Source organism: Lepidochelys kempii, chromosome 13 (assembly GCF_965140265.1).
Source record: "Lepidochelys kempii isolate rLepKem1 chromosome 13, rLepKem1.hap2, whole genome shotgun sequence".
Classification (NCBI taxonomy): Eukaryota; Metazoa; Chordata; order Testudines; family Cheloniidae; genus Lepidochelys; species Lepidochelys kempii.
The window spans coordinates 10,980,750-11,000,949 of NC_133268.1; the positions used below are offsets into that span (position 1 = coordinate 10,980,750).

At 42.2% G+C, this 20,200-nt stretch overlaps 1 protein-coding gene across 2 annotated transcripts in view; it reads right to left on the bottom strand.

The window, feature by feature from the left end:
* Positions 1 to 20,200, bottom strand: part of GNAS (GNAS complex locus) — a 252,297-nt gene that overhangs the window by 194,815 nt on the left and 37,282 nt on the right. The gene's annotated exons all lie outside the window — the stretch shown is intronic.

Consider the following 20,200-nt stretch of genomic DNA (forward strand, 5'->3'; position numbering starts at 1 on the left):
ACTGCTGATGAACAGGGTGGGAGAGATGGGATTTTACCAAACAAAATGATGGTACAATAAGCATGGCAAAGGCCTATACCATTTTAACAGTACCGGTTTAGGTAAAATGGTACATTTGGATACAGTCAAATTGGTATAAAGGTGCTGTGTGCTAGGAGAGCTGACGATGCTCACCCTCTTGCAGGATCTGGCCCTTTGTCAGGTTGGGTGGGTGAGGAAACTAACACGCTGCCCTTTCTGCCACAATCTGTAAGAACAGAATCATATTTACCACACAGCAGTTTAAAAAAACCTGAACAAACCCTGAAACCAGTATGTTTTCTTTTGCACTACTGTTGTTATTTAAAAATAGCATTAACTGTTTGTTTTCTTCTTTAAAAAAACACATTTTTAAAGCAAATTTATAGAAAAAAGAAATAATTTGTGCTCTCTTGTTGAGACTGAATGCAAAGAGTCAACCTGGCATGAGATTTTATAGCAGAATCGTAAACCTCTGCAAGTTTAAAAAAAGTGGCTCATGAGAGAGACATTAGCAGACCTTTAAACTGCAGGAGCACTTGAGGGCGCTGCTGTAATAAGTTTCTCTCACCCAAAACAATCCAGTTAGCTTTGTTAGGAGCTAAGTCCGTCTATTACTTAGTTTAGAAAAGGCTTAAAATTCATCAACCAATGACATGTACAAATGTACATTTAAATACAAATATTTAGTTTGATGTTCTCTAATAAGTATTTTATTTATAAAGTGACACCTCTTTCCCCATGAACAGCTTAGTTAAAATGTGTATGGAATAAAGTTTTTAAACTTTAATCGAATACTTAAACCTCCAATCCTGCAAACACTTAGGCACATACTTAACTTTAAGCATGAATAGTCTTTCCATGAGATTATTAAATTTAAAGTCATTCAAGTTATGCATGTACTAAATTGTTTGCAGCATCAGGCCTAGAACATTAAAACATGATACTAATGAATAAAATTAAGATAATTTAGTCCTAAATTGGATAAACCAATCAGACTATAATGACTTCAGTAGGCCTGTAGGGTGCAGGAAGCCTTATGCTGTGGTGTTTGCAGGACAGGCACTGAATGCATCCGATGAAGTGAGCTGTAGCTCACGAAAGCTTATGCTCAAATAAATTTGTTAGTCTCTAAGGTGCCACAAGTCCTCCTTTTCTTTTTGCGGACACAGACTAACACGGCTGCTACTCTGAAACCTATTACAATATAAGTTACCCTCCTTAGTTGCTACTTACATTATTGCTGTTACATAGTGGCCCCACTGTTATAGTAAGCAATGAACAGAGGTGTGTTCTAGCATTAAACATTCAAGGTTAGCACCAGTTATTGTTTAAAATATTTACAAGAGGAAGTGATACATTGTAGGAGGAAGAGAAAGCAGTTTAGTTAGCTTTGGAGTGACAGTATTTTTCTTTTTCCAGATTTTACTGGCCCTTCCTTGCAAGTAGTACAAAGGAGCGGTTATTGTGCAGCGTGCTGAGATGGTGTTGGGGGAACATGGAGATGGAAATCATCCTCTAACCCTGAGGGTTGGCCTATGGAGCAGGAATAGCTGCCACGGCTCCTCTGCAACCAACTTTTGTGGGTTTGGGTTCACTGTGGCTATGTGATTATCCTCACTCTCTCCACAACTGGAACCAGTCGGGAGCCCCGCCAGCATCATTGTGAAGAGACTCCACCACCACCCATCTACACCCCTTTCCCCCCCCCGCCATGTCCCTTCTCCCCCTCTCTCTTCTGCAGGGCAATAGGGCCTGATCCAAATCCCACTGAAGTCAGAGAGATTTCCTTGGATCAGGTTGGTAGTGCTCCTGTGTAGCCACAAGTTTTCCTTGTGCTAGGAAGAGGTTTGCGGCTTTCCTTATTTCATTAAATCAGCCCCCCCCCGCCTTTCTGCTCCAGTCTGAAGCAAAACTTTTCATTTTGTGTTAGAAACCGTCTTTTTATTTAAGTAAAGCTGTAACTTGCCTGCCTGACAAATTGTTCTGTTCAAAAGCTCTGCAATTACAATGCTGCATTTGATAGCATTCCTTCTTTATCACAGGACTCTCGTATTTAGTGCTGTTTCTGAATTTTTGGCTGCTCTGCTCAACAACAATTTTCACTGTTTCACTTTAGCTACTGCAGTTTTCTTCAGTACAAATATGTTTTGCTCTATAGGAAAAACGAAATTACAAGAAAGCAATTTTAGGGAAATGGGAAATCTACAGAAATCTACCAGAAAGCAGTATATATACTGTAAGAGGAGAGTTTGAGAACACGAGCTGAAGTAGGCTCATGAGCATGGACAGAGGTTCACCTCAGTTTGAAGCCAATTCAGCTTCAATCCCACAAAACACACATGGAAATAAAGTTTATACATGTAAGTAATCTCATTGACTTTAATGGAACTGCTTACGTGAATGTTTGCAGGGCCAGGCCTATATGGTAAAAGTAATAAACAAAATATGTAATGGAAACAGTGTGGATGAAGCTAGTAAAATGAAAGCAATGGAAGCAAGCTGTCTCAGAAGCCTCAATCACTTAGGAAAAGAAAGGGAAACAAATACCACCTTGACCAAAAAGTGTTTGAGAAAAAATAACTTACCTCCATGGATAAAACATCATTATTTGCTGTTATGTTCAGTTAAATAAAAGAGAATTTAAACGGTTAAAAAAAAAAAAAACATACCCAGCAACATACATACCCAATTCTAGCGGTTTTCTTTGCTACCATATTATTTTGATCTCTCTGGTTGTATCTGTTGGCCGCAGCCTGAATGGAATTCTTTATTTTTTCAGCTTGTTTTCTTTTTAACTAGCTCTTTGGGTTGGGAAGACTGAATGGGCCTTGATGCCATGCTGCCTTCCTGAGTCTGCAGACAGACAGAATGAAACTATGGGCCTCCTCTTAATACTTAGAGAGTCTTGTATAACTGATCCCCAGGGATCAGCTTTTTGAGAGGGAGGGAACCTCACAATCCCAGATTACAGTCAACAGATTCCCAGTAGCTGGAATCGTCTATGAACACAATCAGCAAAGGTATTTTAAATAACATTGACAATGAGCTTCAGAGTTAGCATTTCAAGACTCCTAGGGACAATTTCAGAGAGTGCTGGAGTGTCTCCTGCTAGGTGCTGGGCATTATCAACTCCAACTGACTGACAGAAGCTGAGGGCATTCAGCACATAGGGAAGACGTTCAACAACATGCAAGATCAGGCCTTTAGAGCTGTAGGACCAAACTGAGCCATAGTGCAAGAGGATGCAAATCAGTGGGAGCTGTGCCCCCATATGCCAGGGCTGAATTTGACCGATTGTTTCAGTCTGCAGGGCGCACTTTGCAACCAGAAGGGCTAGATACTTTTTTGGGTAAATGAAAGGGCTTATATTCTCCAGAAACTGATGGGACCAAAGAAATGCTGTTGTGGTATCTATGTCAGTACAAAGTCAATCCAGCCTCTTGACTGATCCATTTACTGTGGATGAAATAAAAAACATTTGCTCCAATTAATGGTTGCATTAAATGAAAAATGGGTCAATCCTGGAAGCTCCATTACAGGCTGACTTGAAAAGGAAGAACAAGGTTCCTGCCTAGAAAGTGCAAATGGGGTTACATGGGGTAGTCACCATCTGCACTTTCAAACCCCGCCGCAAATAAGGAGCTCTACTCAAACTTGGGCAAACAGGTCCAAATGAATAGGAGCAAAATCATATGGTAACAAAAATAAACTGTACTAACATTTACAATGACTCAGAAAAGGCAAAAGGTCTTACAGTTCAATGGGAACTCTGATACGATCTCTGGGTCATCTGCTAAACTGAATATGCCATATTATAGTTAGCTAGACAACACTGCAAAATGTTTTGAAATATGACCATGTAATAGGCGATACCTCTCTAGTGCCCCTTTGGGGAGAGGGTGGGCACTGCTCCTGTCTCAGAGTCCAGGCAAAGCCCTCTAGCTATCCAGTGGTTCTCAACCTGTGGCCCAATCAGCACAGAGCTGCAGCCCATGTGACATCCTCCGGGCCATATAGTATTGGATGCGGCCCACAATAGTGAACAGGTTGAGAACCACTGAGCTATGCTGTTCAAGATGTCAGCTCCCTTGGGGGAGATGAGGGGGCAGATTAAAGCAGTCCAAACCAAGTGGGTATGCTTCCACAGCCCACTAAAACAGAGTCCTAGGCCTTTGGGAAGCCAACGATGGGGAGGGGAAAAACAACCAACCCAAAGTACTGGCCTTTCTCCTTTCTGGGCGGCCAAGGCTTTCAAGCGGTTTTCCCAGTCAGCAACCCCTGCTTCCAGGGCCCAGAGAGCTCGGAGTTGCTGTTCTACTCTTTCTGAGTGCCCCCATGCCTTGAGTAGGGATCCTCCCTGCGTGCTGGTTGAGACTGATTGTGCCCACTGGAGCTCTTTAGCCTCCTGACTGGGGTTGAAATCTCCCCCCACCACAGACCCTTCCCCCTCAAGAATGAGCTCAAGATCGCATCAACCGAGCCCGACTTCCCCCATTTCCCACAAGAAGAAGCCCACATTGCTATGCTTCTTTCCTGTGCGATGCTGTACTCTAAACCAATGGGGACTGGTGAGACAAGTACCATCGCATAACGCCTGGGTTCATTTCCCTCCTCATATTTAGCCACTGGAGTGGGTGGAGCGTTGACCCATAATGCGAGAGAAAATATTACCCAGGAAATAGTAACTAAGAGCTTCTATGGCCCACTTGACAGCCAGTGCTTGCTTTTTGATCAAGGGAAAAGATCTTGTGCCTGGGGAACAGCTTCTCATGTAGGACATCTAATATCCCTTGAGACTGTTGCACATGTAACAGTTTCAATACAGGACTGGACACTCCTCGCCACACACCTCTTGCAAAAGTACTGCCCCCAGGCCTACATCAGAGATGTCCATCTGAAAAACAAACTCTTTTGAAAAATTGAGATGGAAGAGGATAGGCTCTCAGCATAGCCAGACAATGCCTGCATCTTGCTGACTAACGGCCTAAGTCACTTCCTGATTCACCAACTTGCATTTTGCTGGATTGGCTGAGGGGCTGCTTCAGCCCAGGATCAGAAGATTGCCCGGACCTGTCTCAAGTGGTCATCCCAGTTGTCACTGTATATAACTGTGTTGTCTAACTACACGTTGGCACACTGTGGGTGTGGTCTGAGTACTCTGTCCATCAATCATTGAAACACTGTCGCTGCTCTGTGTAAGTCAAAGGGTATTGTCTTGAAGTGAAAGGGCCCGAAGGCTGTTTTTTCCCTTGTGATGTGGATGACAAGGGGACCTGCCAATACTCTTTTGTAAGGTCTAAGGTACTGATATACCTGGCAGCCCCTAAACAGTCCGATAGTTTATCCACCCATGGCATCAAGTACTTAAACTTCAAGATCACATTAGCTTTTCAAAAGTCTATGCAGAAGGGTATTGAACCACTGGATTTTGAAACAAGAATGATGTGACTTCGCCAGTTGCTTTGGGGTTCCTTGATTACCCCTAGATCCAGCATGACATGACATGCAACTCCTCCCGGACTGTCTCCCACATCTTCCAAAGTAAGGGCTGAGGACTCTCTCTTATCCGCTGTCCCATGGCTGTCTCGATATGGTGGTGTATCAGCTAGGTCTGGCCGGGTGCATGTGTTGATGAGATGTAAAACCCGAGCTCTGTGTTTTGGTAGGAATTCGGGGCCCAGCAGAAATTATGCTGGCTCTTGAGGATTAGATGCTTCAGGCCCCAGCTCCAGCTGGTAAGGAGTTATTAATATCCTTTCTCTGGTCTTCTAGGGCTATAGCAGGTTCTACAGCCTAGTTTCTTTCCTCCTCCAGGGGAGGTGGGCCTCACAGTCCACAGGGCTAACGTGACAAACCTCTTCAAAAGGCCCTTGCCGTCCGGTACCAACTTTGGTTCTGTGCTGGGAAACAACAGCAGCACTCGGTCCCCAGGTTGGCAGTTCTGTAGGCATGCACCCTGGTTACATGTTTGTTTTTGTGCCTACTGGGCCCCCCCAGTAGGTTTCCCAAGCTCCCTTGAGATGCTCCCCAAGTTAGATAATATACTGTGATACACTGGATGCCTTCAGGTTCCCCGCCCTCCTGTAGGATGCGTCATACCCTTTGAGGAGGTTGCCCATATAACAGTTAAAAGGGAGAGAACCCGGTAAAAGCTTGTAGTGTAGCTTATGGTGGGGGAAGTAGCTGGTCCCAATGATTGGGATCAGAGGCCACAAGCCTTAGCATCAACTTCTGGATTTTATTGAATTTCTCAACTAATCCATCCATTTGCAGATGAAAGATGGAGGTTCTTAGTGATTGGATCTTCAATGGGGAGTACAGCCCCTTCCGTACTTGGTATGTAGAATTGATTCTCTGATCTTTATTTCTTGGGGGATCCCTGCTTGAGCAAAGAGCTTCATGAGTTCTGAGGTGACTGCTGTCACCTTTGAGGAGCACAGCAGGATGTCTTCTGGTATCAGAAGGCACAGTCTACAGTCACAAGTATGTACTGATGTCCCATCACACTTTTCTCCAAGGGGCCCACCACATCTATCCCAATTCCTTTGAAAGCAGTTTCAATCAGAGGGAGTGGAATCAAGGGGGCCTTTGGGATGCCCTCTGGTTAACTGGCACTCGGGGAAGGAGGCATAGTATTCTCTGATCTTTTAGTAGACCTGAGCTACCACTCCTCCCAGCCTAGTTGTCCAGTACAAGGGATGTCATGTGCTAATCACAGATGTTCCCAGCAGTACAATGGAGTACAAGTAATTGGGTCCTTTCCCTCCGACGTTTTTTAAAATCACATGATGTAACTTTGCCCAGAGCATAAAATGGGGCAATTGCCTCAGGCATTGGGGTCTATCATCTCATTGTTCATGGCAGCAATTTGATTGCAGACCCTACTCAGAATAGGGTCCCCGCTTTGTTCACAGACAAAATCTGTGTTGCAGCTCAGGGTTTTTGAATCTGGCAATGGCAGTTGCCCAGCTCCTGCTCTTGTCTGAGACTAGGATGGATGTCCTGTGGATCCTGAACTCCCCTTAAGGCGGTCTTCTGGTTCTCTTAACCTGGCTAGTCCAACTGGTGCAGGACCTGCCTCAGGCAGTGGCTCTATCGCCCTAGCACCCTCTTGGAGAGAGGATGGATGCTGCTCCTGTCTCAGAGGTCAGGTCACAGACCCCCCTGCTGTGCTATTCAAGATGTTGGTCACCTTGTGGGAAGAAGCTAAAGCAGTCCAGAAAAGTCAGTATGCTTCCACAGCTCCACAAAAGCATAGTCCTAGGCCTTTGGTAAGCCAAAGGAAAAAAAGAAAAGTACTGGCCTTTCTCCTTTCTGAGAAGGCCTGCATGGCCACAGTGCGCTAGCCATTTCTGTGGTCAGCAATCCCTACTTCCATGGGCTAGGGAGCTCGGAGTTCCAGTCCTGCTCTTTCAGAATACCAGTCTGCACTGAGCAGGGATCCTCCTCCCTTTTTAAGGCCTAGCTCCAGGCTTCACAAGCCTCACAGGTTTGAGACTGACTGTACTCAGAAGAGCTCTTTAACTCTTTTTTGACAGGAATGAGAACACTGACAAAGAGAACTAATTGCTCAGACACAGTGAATGCGTCAGATGATACAAGCAAACCTGTATCTCACTCCACCCAGCTTAGTTACTCACTGTGGGCCTGAGGTCAACTAATTAAAAAATAAAAAATAGAAGCGAAATAAAGAAATCCCAACGTCTATCATTTAGAGCCTGCAGTTCATGGATTCACAGCCATGACAGGTCAAAAGGCCTGGGGCAGTTTGGGGAATATATCTGTGTCAATTTATGAATTCCTTTTCGTTTTGTGAAATATAATTTTAGGATTGTAACCTCCAGTAAGGATTAGAACGTCCACTTTGCAGCAGAGACAGACCATGTCTGGGAAGATGAAATAAGACTACCAAAGTGTCATTGAAACTGAATAGTACTACCTGGGCGGGACACTGGGGTTGCTACTGGCAGAACCATTGACTTTTAATGACTCTCTGTCCAACCTGGGGTAGGGGTTGAGTATAGAAAATCCCCAACAGAAGGACAGTCAGAGAAAAGGTGTCCCAACCTGCTTGTAAATGTGACGTGCTCTCTGAGCACGGGAAGCCACCCCATTAAGATACAGTTGTAAGAGGGGGAGGCACGAGGGACTTGGCTTTCCCACAATGAGGCACCCAAGGACACTCAGGAGTGCGAAGGACACTGAGAAGGGATTGCGTTCAGATATTTTGTGTCTTACATATAACTGTAATGCTTTTGTGCTATTTAAGAGTGAAGTGATTGTTTAAGAAGGTCCTGTGCAATTTCTTGTGTGAGCTAAGCATTGATGTTCCCCTTGACATATGGGATTGCAGATTCTGTTTTTTATCTCTGCAAGGAACTGCACTGAATAGCGAAGCCATGACCAGTGTGTTCACACAAGTGAAGTTAATGGAAAGTCATAGCTCTGGATCCTGGTTAGCCTAGCATCCCCCCTGCAATGTCCTACCTGCATTACGGAGTCCTCACAGTTTCTTCACTTGTGTGCGTGTGTGCGTCTGGGACAATATCCCACAGTTCTTTGTGACGAGATGCTCCAGGATTCTTTCCCAGTCAATTGTATCAATTGTGAGAGAACTTGTCAGGCGGAATTGTGGGAAGGTCACTGGAGGACTGTCAGCAGTCAGGTGATTTAGCCTGCATCCTCATTGCAAAGTGGGGGAGTTACAGCCTAAGTTAAAGCAGAACCAACCCCCACTTCCCCCATCCAACCAGGTAGGCTAGCCTGCGCTTGAAAGCGCCTCCAAACCCAGACCAGAGATTTTTCTTTGTGGATTGCAGGGGTGTTCAGGCTAAAACCCGGATAAGAGCCTAGGTTAGCTGTGCTGTGAAGATGTACCCTTAATAGCCGTCAGCCAAGGCTAGTATTACTCTAGCCTCATCTATGTAAAAGAGCTCAAGCGAACTGAAAAGCTCCCACATATAGAGTGAGATTCCTCCATATACTTTATGAAGACCAGTTTGTTCCCACTGGGACTTAGTAGAGATCCCTCAGTTCTCAAAAGCCACAGCTTAGCACTTCAGCTACCAATCTCGTAAAACACAGTAGCTCCGCTAGCATCTTGCAGGCCTCCAACCAGTGAACAGATGAGACATTATTTATTGCTACACTTCAAACACAAGAAGTGTTTGACTCTGAGGGCAAAAACACAAAGGTCTGTTCTTGCTCAGAACTAGTTCTTGCCCAGAGCTTTGTCGACTCACAGATTCCAAGACCTGGCCAGAAGGGATCATTGCAATTATCTAGTCTGGTCTCCTGTTCAACACAGACCACAGAACTTCCTCAAAATAATTCTCAGAGCAGATCTTTTAGAAAAACATCCAATCTTGATTTAAACATTGCCAGTGATGGAGAATGGACCACAGACCTTGGTAAATTGTTCCAGGGGTAGGTTATTCTCACTATTTAAAATGTATACCTTATTTCCAGGCTGAATTTGTCTAGCTTCAACTTCTAGCTATTGGATCACGTTATACCTTTCTCTGGTAGACTGAAGAGCCTATTTTTAAATATTTGTTCCTCAGGTAGGTATTTATAGACTGTAAACAAGTCACCAGTTAACCTTCTCTTTGTTAAGCTAAATAGATTGAACTCCTGGAGTCTTTAAGGTGTGTTTTCTAATCTTTTAATCATTCTCGTTGCTCTTCTCTGAACCCTCTCCAAATTTAGCAACATCCTTCTTGAATTGCAGATATCAGAACTAGACACAATATTCCAGCAGCAATCGCACCAGTGCCAAATACAGTGGCAAAATAACCTCTCTAATCCTACTTGAGCTTCCCCTGTTTATGCATCCAAGGACTGCCACAGCATTGTACTGGGAGCTCATATTCAGCTGATTAGCCATCACAACACTCAAACCTTTTTCAGAGTCACTGCTCTCCATGATAGAGTCCCCCATCCTTTAAATATGCTCTACGTTCCTAGATGGATACATTTTGCCATATAAAAGTGCATATCATTTGCAAGTGTCCAATTTACCATGTGATCCAGAGCACTCTGTGTCAGTGACCTGTGCTCATTACTATGTACCATTCTCCCAATTTGTGTGTCATCAGCAAAGGTTATCAGTGTTGATTTTATGTTTTCTTCCAGATCATTAATAAAAATGTTAAAATAGCATAGGGCCAGGAAACAATCCCTTTGGGACCCATCTGGAAACACACCCACTCAATGAGGATTCCCCATTTACAATTACATTTTGAGATCTACTAGTTAGTCAGCTTTCAATCCACTGAATGTGTGCCACGTTAATTTTATATCATTTTAGCTTTTAAAATCAAGATGTTGTGTGGTACCAAGTCAAATGCCTTACAGAAGTCTAAGTATATTACATGAACACTTATTTTTATTAACCAATCTTGTAATCTCATCAGAAAAGAAATAAAGTTAATTTGACAGGAATTTTTTTTTCTATAAACCAATGCTGATTGGCATTAACTATATTACCCTCCTTTATTAATCAAGTCCTGAATCAGCCACTTTGTTATCTTGCCTAGGACTAATGTCAGACTGACAGGCCTATAATTACCTGGGTCATCCCATTTACCCTTTTTAAATATTGGCACAAGAGTAGCATTTTTCCAGTCTTCTGTAACTTTCCTAGTGTTCCAAGACTTATTGAAAATTGACATTAATGGTCTAGTGAGCTCCTTAGCCAGCTCTTTTAAAAGGCTTGCAAGTTATCTGGACCTGCTGATATAATAATGTCTAACTTTAATAGCTGCTGTTTAACATCCTCCTGATATACTAGTGGAATGAAAAGAGTGTTATAGGATATGATGTCACAGGGAGTGCTCCCTCACCCTGGATTTCTCTTAGCAAGCAGTCCTCACACACTCTAATGCAAGTTCATCATAGTATACTTTCTTTACAAAGTCTTATACAGTTTCATCTCCCATCACCATAAGGCTTCTCCCAAGCTACAATATACCCTCTAAGAAGGGCTGAGGGGAGGGAGAAGAGAGGTCTTACCTCTTTGCCCTTCCTTCCGGGTTTCCCTCTCCCTACCTGTCTCCCTTTTAACTGTCTTGGCTGATAAGCTGAATCCCCTATATTAATTGGTTAATCACCCAGTCCTTGATCAATTATCTCCTCAATTTAGCCCCTACAGGGAAGCTTACGGACTGTAAAGAATGGTGAGTCAGCCTTAGGCCACTCCTACTATCACATATGACTGCATCATCTGTTTTTTCCCCAATAGAGAACAGAAATATTTTTAAACACTGCTGCCTTGATAATTCTACTATTGATAATTCTACCATTTCCATCTACTAATGGATCAGTAGTTAGGATTATTTTTGTTCCTCATACTTAAAATACTCCTTTTTAGTGTCCTTATCTCTGCTGGCCATAGATTTCTCCTGGTGCTTCCCTTATCAATGTTCTGCAACTTTCCTAATCAAGTTTGTCCAGCTATTCTTCCTGTACATACTTTTCAAGCTGGTGCATACTACACTGCACTGGGCTATTCATTGAAATATAAGGTATGAACCATGAATTGGGCACCAGTTTCAGTATCAGTAAGCATTTACTCTGCGTCACAACCTGACATTGTGCTGCTGCATGACAAGCCCTGAAATTAATTCAGAACTATTCATTGTCCTGCAACACACTGGAGAGAGCTGTACAAATTTTGGGTTAAGGGGAAGCATAAGTAACCCTGGCTACTTGCTACAGGGAAAGGAATTTAGAAATGCTGGTTTATGAATAGCTTAGAATAGATTGGATGGATGGGCCAGACAAAAGTGTGAGGAATATGGGATCTGAACAGGATACTATCAGAATCGAGGCGGTGGCCAGATCCCTTGAGATTTGCAAGGTCTTAAATGAAACAGCATTACTTTAAGTATTCACAGGAGGTGTGACAGATATTGCAATTGCATGCAATATATTTGGGGACCATACTGTATTAGATCTATTAATAGCTTATTTATGATTGTGTTCTACTTCAGGGATAGAGTTACCACATCTCCTACAGAAATTAAGAACAACGGAAGACAATTAAGGTGAATCACTGAAACTAAACTCTAGAGAGGTATTACCCCCTGGAGAGGTTGGCATGTACTGGTTCAAGCTGAGTTGTCTAGAGACTTAGAGACAAAGAAAGGGATTTTGGTATAAAAAGAGGAGTTTGTATTGACCAGAGCTTCCTTCTGATCCAACAAACAGACAGGACTTTCTCTCAGATAGGGGCCCCAAACCTGGTGGAAGGGATCGAAAGACTTTGGCCCCATAAGACCGATGGGTGACTCCTGGTATATTTGGTGTTTGTTGAAATCTGTTTATTTGTTTTTATTATGTTTTCGCCGGAATATGTTTACCTTAAAAATAAAGGTGCTTGCTTAGAAATAACCATATGGTAACTTGTAGCTGTGGGCAATGCACTGGTCACAACTTGCAGAGAGAAAGCAAAGCACAGCTGCTGGCCTTTCAGCAGACTGGCTTGCAGTGGAGATCACAGTGTAAGCAAAGGGAGCTGTACAGTCTTAAAACCCATTCGGAAGGGAGCAGAAGAAGGATCCCTGCCCAGAGATAGGGGATGGCTGAAGACATGAGACCTCCTGGGAGACTGGGAACCCCTGGTGGTGATGGTGGTAGGGGAGATACAGAGGCTGGGACTGGATGACAGGGGATGGATCATTCAGTAAATATCACTCTTCTGTTCACTCCCTTTGAAATATCTGGAACTGGCCCCTGTTGGAACACAGAATACTGGGCTAGACGGAGCATTCATCTGGCCCACTATGGTCATTCTTATATTCTTATGAAACTGAAGGTAGGTTGTTGATCATATCAATCATGCTAAGCAAATAATTCAAAATCTTAGAATTCTTCTCCTGGAACAAATAGACTCTGGCTATTTTGATATGGACCGTCTCTTACTTAGGATAAACGCCATCACTGTGGGAGATAAAATCAACTGATTAAAAACACATAAAAATCCCCCATATGTATAAAATTATCACAGATCCTGACAGTTAAGTTGCAGAGAACCAGAAGTATCTGTCTGGGTCAAAAACGAACAATTCTAGACATTCTACCAGTAAGCAACTGAACTGCTCACAGATTTTCAGTGCCTGCTTAAGATGGAAAATATATCAATACTATTAATCTAGTCTTCTCAGGTCACAGGATAGAAAACTTTCTGATGATTTGTAGCTGCATCGGGTGCCAACTGCTCTACCTATTGCAATGGCCCAGATGCATATTCCTCTAATAGAAAGTTCTAATACTTTCCATCTATTGTCATTCAATCAAGCCATTTGTGATACCTCAGCACGGTATGTTTATTCTGATTGCTGGTTTCCCATAGACTTTTAATGGTCTCTTTAAGAGGCAGCTTTCTTTAGTCTTCAACAGGAAATCTAAATCACTGGACATATGCATGCCAGATTACTTAATGCATCCCACTGAGTACTTACAATGGATTCACTCCAAAATTTTCCAGGGTCACACAATATTCTGTGATGCTATTTCCCAGTCAAGGAACAGTTTGGAGCTAAATCCTTTGCAACCCTTTATCTGGAGGCAAAGTTGAAGAAAGGGCATGGTGAAAAAAATCTGGGATCCTGGGAATAAAATAAAACAAAAATGCAGAAAGATCTACCTAGATAACGTACCTATAACATAACATTTTTTTAATTGGAAAGGGCTGTAACTCCAATTTAGATGATGCCAAAATGTATAACAGATATGGTAATTATCGTCAAAATCTCCCACTGCTGCATGCTAATTCCTACCCTCAAATGCACATGTTTGGCTTTTATTAACTTCAGTAGGCAAAGTTTGGTTTTATGCAATTATCTGGTCAACAGTTACCATGTAAACAGTGAGGACTTACAGGATATTTGTGCCCTGTGAAATAAGGGTTAGTCAGATTTGCATAAGCACCTGGATTAATTAGGGCTGCCTGGAGATCTCTTTTTGTTCCGAGGTTTGGCTTTTATTATTATTCATAGTTATTAACGTAGAGACAGATGGCAAATGTAGTGGTGGGTTAGCAGAAGTGGGTTTGCAAGGAGGAATTTGAAAGATGAGGGAAGGAGCCTGGGTTACAAGGACAGGAAGCTCATGCCAGCCACAGGGGCAGAGTGAAGAAGGGACAAAGATGGGAGTGGGATAAGGAACAGATGGGAAGGGTGAGATGGGTGTTATAGGTGGGTGGGTGTCACGTTGCAGGGCGCAATGCAGACCAGTGAAGAATTAGGTCACCTCTTGCCCCATATCCCAGAGTGCCTTACAATGTCTGACTACTGTAGGTCTCTGCCAGGGATGCCCAGAGTCAGCAACAACCATGCACTCTCTACCTATGTATTGGGCAGCCCTGGTCCAAGACTTTGGATCTAGGAGCCTGCCTGCAATACCATTGGTCTCTACCAGCCTTGGTTAACGATTAGTAAGGTGACTTCATACTCTCCCCAGCCCCGCATTTCCCGAAAAATGTGTGTTCTGAAATGTCCAGCCCTGTCCTGGAACAATCAGAGGAACATTAAGGTTCATTGCTCCTGTAAAGAGTCAATGTTCAACAGTTTGTTACTTTAAACAGGAGTTACCAAAAAGTTCAGTTCAAATACTACACTGGATTGGTTTAGATTAGGGCTCTCAAGTGATTAAAAAAAAATTAACAGCGATTAATTGCTCTGTTAAACAATAATAGAATACAATTTATTTAAATATTTCGGGATGTTTTCTACATTTTCAAATATATTGATTTCAATTACAAACACAGAATACAAATTGTACAGTGCTCACTTTATATTTATTTTTTATTACAAATATTTGTATTGTAAAAAACAAAAGAAACCGTATATTTCAATTCACCTAATACAATTACTGTAGTGCAATCTCTTTATAATGAAAGTTGAATTTACAAATGTAGAATTATGTACAAAAATAAGACAATGTAAAACTTTAGAGCCTACAAGTCCACTCAGTCCTACTTCAGCCAATCACTCAGACAAATAAGTTTGGTTACAATTTGCAGGAGATAAATGCTGCCCGCTTCTTGTTCACAATGTCATCTGCAAATGAGAATAGGTGTTCTCATGGCACAATTGTAGCTGGAGTCACAAGATATTTACATGCCAGATGCGCTAAAAATTCATATGTCCCTTCATGCTTCAACTACCATTCCAAAGGACATGCGGCCATGCTGATGATGGGTTCTGCTCGATAACAATCCAAAGCAGAGCATACTGACGCATGTTCATTTTCATCGCGAGTCAGATGCCACCAGCAGAAGGCTGATTTTATTTTTTGGTGGTGGCTCGGGTTCCGTAATTTCTGCATCAGAATGTTGCTCTTTTAAGACTTCTGAAAGCATGCTCCACACCTTGACCCTCTCAGATTTTGGATGGCACTTCAGATTCTTAAACCTTGGGTCGAATGCTGTATCTACCCGTAGAAATCTCACATTGGTACCTTCTTTGCGTTTTGTCAAATCTGCTGTGAAAGTGTTCTTAAAATTAGCATGTTCTGAGTCATCATCCGAGACTGCTATAACATGAAATACATGGCAGAATGCGGGTAAAACAGAACATGAGACATACAATTCTCCCCCAAGGAGTTCAGTCACAAATTTAATTAACAGATTATTTTTTTAATGAGCATCATCATCATGGAAGCATGTCCTCTGGAATGGTGGCCAACGTATGAAGGCGTATACGAATGTTTAGCATATCTGGCATGTAAATACCTTGCAACGCTGGCTACAAATGTGCCATGCGAACGCCAGTTCTCACTTTCAGGTGACACTGTAAATAAGAAGCAGGCAGCAATATCTCCCATAAATGTAAACAAACTTGTTTGTCTTAGCGATTGGCTGAACAAGAAGTAGGACTGAGTGGACTTGTAGGCTCTAAAGTTTTACATTGTTTTGTTTTTTAGTGCAGTTATGTAACAAAAATCTACATTTGTAAGTTATACTTCCACAATAAAGAGACTGTACTATAGTACTTCTATGAGGTGAAGTGAAACATACTATTTCTTTTATCATTTTTATACTGCAAATATTTGTAATAAAAATAATATAAAGTGAGCACTGTACACTTTGTATTCTGAGTTGTAACAGAAATCAATATATTTGAAAATGTTGAAAAACATCCAAAATATTTAATAAATTTCAATTGGTATTCTACTGTTTAACAATGTGATTAATTGCAGTTAATTTTTTTGAGTTAATCTCGTGAGTTAACTGTGATTAATCAACAGCTCTAGTTTAGATTCAAAATAAAACAAGTTTATTTAATTACAAAGAGAGATTTTAAGTGAGTACAAGTACAAGGATTAAAGTCAGAAATGGTTACAAGAGAAATAAAGATAAAACACTTTCTAGTAACTAAAACTTAACAAGCTAGTCTGAGCCACCCTGAGTTTAGGTGCTCGAACCCTGTAAAAATGCAGATTACTTACTGTTGACTCATGGTGGCAGAAGGATTTTGCTAGCTCTAAACAGAAAATGAACAAGTGTGGAATATCAATCTGGGCAGAGGGGACTAGGAAGTAGAGTTTCTACATAGAAACCCTAAGATCAGTCAAGTTTAGAGGAAGAAAGCTTAGGTGAGGTTTCTTTTGTTATTCTCGGAGTTACCAATAAAGCCAAACCCCAGGGAAAGGGTAAATTTGGACTATATTTGTTGTGCATGTACCCTTTAATCAGGTGGATTTCCCACCTGGGTCCACAGAGTGGCATTATTAGTAATCCAGGTCGCAGAATTTTATAGGCCACTGGTAAACACACACATCTCATCCTCTTGGTTTGCCTCTCCAAGGAACCTTTTGACATCGAGCGATTTAATATTTTTATTTCCAGTTCTGAAAAAGGCATTTCCTGTCTTAAACTCAAAACAGAAACATACTAGTAGATTTAAATAAAATAAAAAGCACAGCTATTGAGGGATGGGGGAAGAGAGTGACAGGAATTCATTAGAAAAGGACAAATCAACATTTTCCTCCAAGGGAAGCCACTCGCCGGACACCTGGGTATCGGAGCTCCAAGATCCTGGAGAAGGGAACACTCACTGCATTATCTAAGTCTTATGTTTCAAAACAGAAATCTGAAAGAAAACCTGACACAAGATACTCCAGCCCCTTCCTAAGCAACAAAGGCAGAAACCAGTCTCCTGGCCCAAAAAAACAGCAAAACAGACTCCCTAAAGAAATGGCCTTATTTTCGTCTTGTCGCCTCACTCTGCAACATATCCCCAGGTACCTATGGTCTGTTTGGGTTTATTATGACTGGATATGTCCCCAATCCCAAAGGCCTATGAATACCACCGGGGGTAGTTACATATGAAAACAGATGCTCTTTGCTGGCACAAGAACCCACAACACCAGCTGAGAACAACAGGAATTGGGGGTGCTCCACAACTTGCAGGATGGGGTCTACAGTGGGCCAAACTCAGCTCTGACTTTGGTGAAATCAAATGGGATGCAAGTCAGTGTTGATCAACACAGAATGCTATTTTTTCGAGGTGGCAGGTCTGGATCATTAGCAGCTTATTCCACATCTCTGTTCCATTCCATTCCACATGCTGGACGATAATCTCAGCAGGCGCAGGGATTTTCATCTCAAACTCTCTGAAATCTGCTTTTTAAGGGCTTCGTGGCTTCTCCTCCGCTGCCGCATCTTTGCTGCTTACACTGCTTCGATCAGTCACTCCATAACAGATAAAGGCATTGCTGCCTCTTACCCCACGTGTCTCATTAGCAAAACAGTGAAGCTGGATACAAGTTAAGTGGAACAAGCGGAACTTTATTAAACCCTGTATGCTGTTCTGTCCATGTGGCTGAGTTGCTTCCACTTTAACTCCCTGTGTTCTCTGTTCCACTGGTGTCTTGTCAACAACAGTCCCTCAGAGAACATGGGCCCTCTGACTCCCGTTCCATTAATCAGGATGCATCTTCCCTATTTTACAAACAAACACTAAAAAACAAACAATTGATGGCCAAACCCCCATCCTAGGTCCCTCCGGCCAGAGGTTGCTAGCACATAAGTCTCTTTCTCTTAAAGCTAGGTGGATGCCATCTTCATACTTGAATGGCCTTGAAATTACTGGAGGCAGATCATTCATAAGTAACTAGAAGAATGTTAGGGCAAGAACAAATGCTTTCTTCCAGGTCCCCAGTGTGCTCAGTTTATTTCCTGGCATTGCTTGGAACGGTTTGTTTTGAAGCAGCATTTCCGCAGCCATAACAGCCCATTGCATTAACATCTTTGACTTCTTGACCAGCAGGCTAGTGTGCCAGGTGGTATCATATACAGCACTACTGTATTGCTATGAAACACAGTCCCTATCTTTTCCTTCTTCTGAAAACCATTTCCTAAGTAGATGGTAAGAGTTCCTATTAGGCCTGAAACCTGCCTGGTCTATTGTGGGCATGATTCTTTGCAGAATTAATTGCCCCAAAAGTTTGTAAGCACAACTCAGAAATTATACTGGACAGAAGGCAGCTGGAAGAGGATGGTATTTTCTTGGGTTTCGTATAGCTATCACCAGAGCTTTCCACCATATCTTAGGCAACTTGATCTTTTGGATGCAATGGGATATGAAAATTGACAACTATTTTATCGTTACCAAAGTGTAGCAGCAGTTCTGGTGAAATCTTGTCAAACGCTTTTCCTGCTTTCTTGCGGCTCAGTGTTCTCTCCACTCCCTCAGTGGAGAAACATTGGAAGATACCCTCCTCACTTCAAGGTGGGACAGTTTGTATCAGTGCCGTTCCCTCTTTACTGAGTCCCCAAACGGCTCATCCCTGTTGGCTTTTGACATGTTAGACAGGTGTGTGGCAATGCTGTTCGGGGACACTTTACACTGAAGGATGGGTAGGGGTGTCCGTGCTGCTCCAAACTTTCTTGGCCACGCTTTCCTGCCAGAGCTTGTCATGCCCATATTTGATGCAACTTCTTCCCAATGCTCCCTGGATGTCATCAGTGTGGTGGTTTGCTATCTCTGAGTCACCAGACCTTTCCCACTGCTTCAGAAGTTCTTTACATTCCTCACGTAAACAGAGTACGTAAAAATAGCTGCTATGCTACTTCTTGACTAAGGAGGGTCGTGGACAAAATTTCCCCTACATCATCACGTCAGTGTCAATTTCAGCTAGTCAGGATCTGCAGGTATTGGGGGTGGAGGGAAGAAGGGTGTGTGTGTTTAGGATTCCCCTGCTTGAGTAGCATGTAATCACTGCATATAGTAGAAACATGTCACTGCGTTGGCACTGATGCCTTATTCCTGGCTTCCCAGTTTCCAGCAATCTTTAAACACATCTTGCAAAACTAGAAAAGGCAGCACATCACTTGATTTTTAGTGGCCAAAGAAAGAACTAAACTGCCTAAGTATGATGTAAAATGATCTTTTTTAAAGTGTATGTTTATTGCATACAAAAGAAGGGGATTTAATTACAAATGATGACGTTTAACTGTCCAGATTCCCCTCCACCAAACACTTTTCTAAAACTAAACTTTGGCAGCTGTATTAGGGTTCCGTTGTGACTCTTCTAAGCATTTCCTTGGAAAGACTTTACACTTGGTACCAGGCAAGAAGTCAAAATCAACATTCAAAAAACACACCCTGTATAATTTCTAGGATTCTGCAGCATTAAGGTATACTTATGGGAGGAGGGAGGAGAACTGCTTTTTGTGCTGTTTGACTTCGTGTATAAAGCTAGTCTTCAGACAAGGAAGTTTATATTACAAATAATATTTTTAACTACATGCGGTCAAGCACATAACTTATCAGGCTACCCTGCCTTTTCCCCCCAGAGTAAACCTTGAACGCTGAATCTTAAAATATATCTGTTTGCTATATTTATTTTTTGCTTAGATTTAAAGTAGAAGCAACAGACTCCCAGACCTTTACAAAATAGGATTATTTGAAGCATGCGTGTTGAAAATAAAATTCTACTAAACTTTCTTTAAAATTAAAAAAGTGACTTAAAAATATATTTCTTTATTTGGGCCAAAACTTCCAAATACTTACTCACATTAAGAAGTTTATTCATAGGAGTAAATCCCATTGAAATCAACGAGACTGCTCATGAAAGTATAGTTACTCACGTATGCGTTTGCAGAATCTGAGCTTTCGGCCTGATCTGTTCCTTTCTGTTCCCCATGCAAGAGGAGAACTCTCTGAAGTGG